Consider the following 4,197-nt stretch of genomic DNA (forward strand, 5'->3'; position numbering starts at 1 on the left):
CAGCAGGGCGCTTGCACGTCCCTTCGAAGGTCCTGATGAACACTCGGGCCAGATCTGCCCAGCTGTAGATGCTTGAGGGGGCCAGCTGGTTCAGCCATGCTCGCGCCGAGCCGTCGAGCATCAGAGGGAGGTGCTTCATTGCGACATGGTCGTCTCCTCCTTCGATCTGGACTGCTACTCGGTAATCATCCAGCCACGTTTCTGGCTTGGACTCTCCTGTAAACTTGCTAATTCCCGTCGCCAATCGGAAGTTGGGAGGGATGTCAGCCGAACGGATGGCTTGACTGAAACACTTGGGACCCGAAACGATGGTCCTGCTTCCACTCGGACGGTCAATATCGTAACCATCGCGGTGGGCTCGGCCCCTGTCGACCCTCCGCTGGGCGATATGCCCTCTCGTGTCGGGCCTTGGGTCGTAAGTGCCGCCGACTGAACGCCGATCATCATGATGTCGGGGCCCGTAGGGCCCACCCCGCGGAGGGGTGCGTGAACGGCGACGATCTTCGGGATTTATGGAACGACTGCCTCCTCTGTGTCGCTGATATGAACCAGGGCTATGAACTGACTGATGCGTATTCGCATGGACATAACTATTGTAGATCCTGTTGTGCGACTGCGAGACCGCCGAATTTTGCTGCTGTGCCGTGTGCAGCAGGGCGAGGATTTGCTCGATCCCCGTGCCAGCCTCTGAATCAGTCGGCTGAAGGGAATCGGCTATCTTGGTAGCCGCAGCCAAGTTGAGGAGGGGTGTGCGGAACAACTCCACGTTGCTCCGCCGAGTGTGCCGACTGGCAGAACGGCGAGGCGGACGACGCGCGCCGGAAGTTTCGCCGATCTCGTGCTCGTTCCGGCCAGCTTGACAGGGATCTTTGTGGGAGTTGGCCATGTGTACTTCTGCTGCAGGCCCACACCCCGCGTACCCGGAAGGAAACTCAGTCGGAACCGAGCCCGAGCGCTGGGATGGCGGGGCAACCACAACTGACTCTAGAACCGCCACTTGTGAAGACGCGTTCTGGCGCGCCTGGGCGTGTTGCACCCAACGCTGGAGCCACGGACGGCGGGACCGCTTGTTGCGGCGCGTGACGGCGGTGTAGGTCGACACCGGAGCCGACTGCTGGAGAAAAAGAATGCCGCGGGCGCCGGCACGGAAGTGCGTAGCCCCGTGGCGGGGAAGCGCCTCGACGTCGAGAGGGGCATCCCGAAGCCATGCCGAATCATCGACGATGAAGGAGAGAGCGCCGAAGAGGATCTCTTGACCTATCCTCGAATCTCCACCGGACGACATGACGAAGTGATGTAGTTGCAAACTCGCCGGAAGTCGCTTAGACGCCTGCCCCACGGTGGGCGCCAACTGTCGTGGGTATAAGCCTGACAGTAGATGTGTAGGGTACGAAAGGGATGGGCAGAGCCTTAGCTACGGCGAGGTTGTATGAGTTCAGGCCCCTCTGCGGTGGAGGTAATAGCCCTACGTCTCAGTGCTCAGGGAGCTTGTTGTCGAGTGGAATATCGAATACAGTGAATTGCTAACCCCTGCACCAAAGGGGGAGGGTGGCTTATATAGAATGCACTGCCCTCCACAACGGTTCGGTGCATGGGGGTGGAGTAGTGGCGAATAAATGTCTATGTTACAGGTATCGTACGTCTTAAATGCTAATTAAGGCACATGGAAACGTATGACTGTTTCCCTCCAAGGGGGTTACGATCCAGAGAGTGGAATCTAGTCGGTTAGTTTGATAGACTCCGAATGCTAATCTCCGACTGGACGGTCGAGGATCTGTTACCGACTGGATGAAGGGAACTCCTTAGTTCAGTCGGAACTGACTAAGGGCCTTGTCCCTTATGAGGCGTAGTCCTTGGGTTGGACCTTTAGGGCAGGCCTATGACCCTACCCTAGGACTATAACCCCATCAGTAGCAAACTTGAATTCCATCTATATTGGTGTTGGGCTACTGTATTCTCATTTTTCCATGGCTAGTACCCACTGATACTAACCATAGTTTCATCAAAATAAGCAACCAACTCAACAAAAATAGAATTTGTCAAAAATAGACCAGTTTGTAGCAATCTGTATACTTCGTATACTTCTGGTACCTCAAAAAATATGAAAAATTACGAAGGCGTGGGAAAAAAGCATATCAATCAGAAGCAAAAAGAATAAACTCAATAGCTCTTTCTGAATAAAAATTAAAAATCATCTCGTGAGCGAAAAGTTTCTGTATTTTTCCAGCAGGATCAAACAACCATTACCAAGACTAGTCATAAAGGTTTTGCTTGGCTCAAACACAAATGGAAACACAAAAAACACAATCACAACATAATTGTGATGGTGTGGACGCAAAAAAAAACAGAAATAAAAAGATAAATTCATTGGGTTGCCTCCCAACAAGCGCTATTGTTTAACGCCTTTAGCTAGGCATAAAAGCGATAGAATCACGTATTGTCGTCTTTGGTGCTCAAACCATAAGTGGCCCTCATCATGGATTCATAAGGCAATATTATTTTCTTTCTAGGAAAGTGTTCCATGCCCGTCCTTAAAGGAAATTGAAATCTAATATTCCCTTCCTTCATATCGATGATAGCACCGATAGTCCTTAGGAAAGGTCTACCAAGAATAATAGGGCATGTAGGATTGCAATCAATGTCAAGCACAATGAAATCCACGGGTACATAGTTCCTATTTGCAATAATAAGAACATCATTGATCCTTCCCATGGGTTTCTTGAAAGTAGAATCAGCAATATGCAAATTAAGAGAACACTCTTCAATCTCATTAAAACCCAGAACATCACATAAAGACTTTGGAATCGCAGAAACACTAGCACCCAAATCACACAAAGCATTGCACTCATAGTTTTTGATTTTGATTTTGATGGTAGGTTCCCACTCATCATGAAGCTTTCTAGGGATAGAGACTTCCAATTCAAGTTTCTCTTCAAGAGATTTCATCATAGCTTCGACGATATGATCGGTAAAGGCCTTGTTTTGGCTATAAGCATGTGGAGAGTTTAACATGGATTGCATCAAAGAAATGCATTCAATCAAGGAGCAACTATCATAATTGAATTCCTTGAAATCCACGATAGTAATTTCATTACTACTCAAAGTTTTAACATCCTCTACTCCACTTTCAATGCTTTTAGCATCAAGATAGATGGACTCCGAATCATTGGGGCACTTTTCAACCAAAGTGGATTCATATCCAGCCCCATAATCATTAGGTTTGACACAAGAAAACTAAGATTCAATGGGAGTCACACCAAGCACTTTAAGATCTTCGTGATTCTCATCACGAGAACACGCCTTTTTAAGCCATTCATGTCTAGCACGAATTTGGGCGGTTCTTTCTTGGCTCTCAATCATGGAAACATGCATAGCTTTGAAATTTTCATCCATGTTGGTTTTGGGAGGAGCACATCTAACTTTAAAAGAATCAACATCACTAGACATTCTATCAACGCTCTTAGCCAAATCATCAATTTTGAGTAGCTTTTCCTCTATGGACGCATTGAAAATCTTTTGAGAGTTGATGAACTCTTTGATATTACTCTCTAGATCAGAGGGTAATCAATTGTAATTTCCATGGGTATTGTTGTAGGAGTTGCCAAAGTTATTAGAGGAGCTACTAGGAAAAGGCCTAGGAACATAGTTTCCTCTAAAAGCATTGTTGTTGCCAAAGTTATCCCTACCAAGAAAATTAACGTCCAAGCTAGCGTTGCTACTCTCAATCAAAGAAGACAAGGGCATATCATTAGGATCCAAAGGAGCACTTCTACTAGCAACCAAATTCATTAACTCGTGCATCTCTGCACTCAACGAGTTAATTTCTTCTATAGCGTGTACCTTCTTACTAGTAGGTGACCTTTCAGTGTGCCACTGAGAGTAGTTTGTCATGATCTTGTCTAGGAGCTTTGTGGCTTCCCCTAACGTGATTTCCATGAACGTTCCACCTGAGGCGGAGTCCAAGATATTTCTAGAAGCGAAATTCAAGCTAGCGTAAAAGATTTGAATAATCATCCAGAGACTCAAGCCATGAGCGGGACAATTTCTAATCATTAATTTCATTCTCTCCCAAGATTGTGCAACATGTTCATTATCAAGTTGCTTGAAATTCATGATATCATTACAGAGAGAGATGATCTTAGACGGCGGAAAATAATTGGATACATAAGCATCTTTGCACTTATCCCAAGCATAGAT

This window comes from Hordeum vulgare, chromosome 2H, assembly GCF_904849725.1.
Source record: "Hordeum vulgare subsp. vulgare chromosome 2H, MorexV3_pseudomolecules_assembly, whole genome shotgun sequence".
NCBI classification, from domain to species: Eukaryota; Viridiplantae; Streptophyta; class Magnoliopsida; order Poales; family Poaceae; genus Hordeum; species Hordeum vulgare.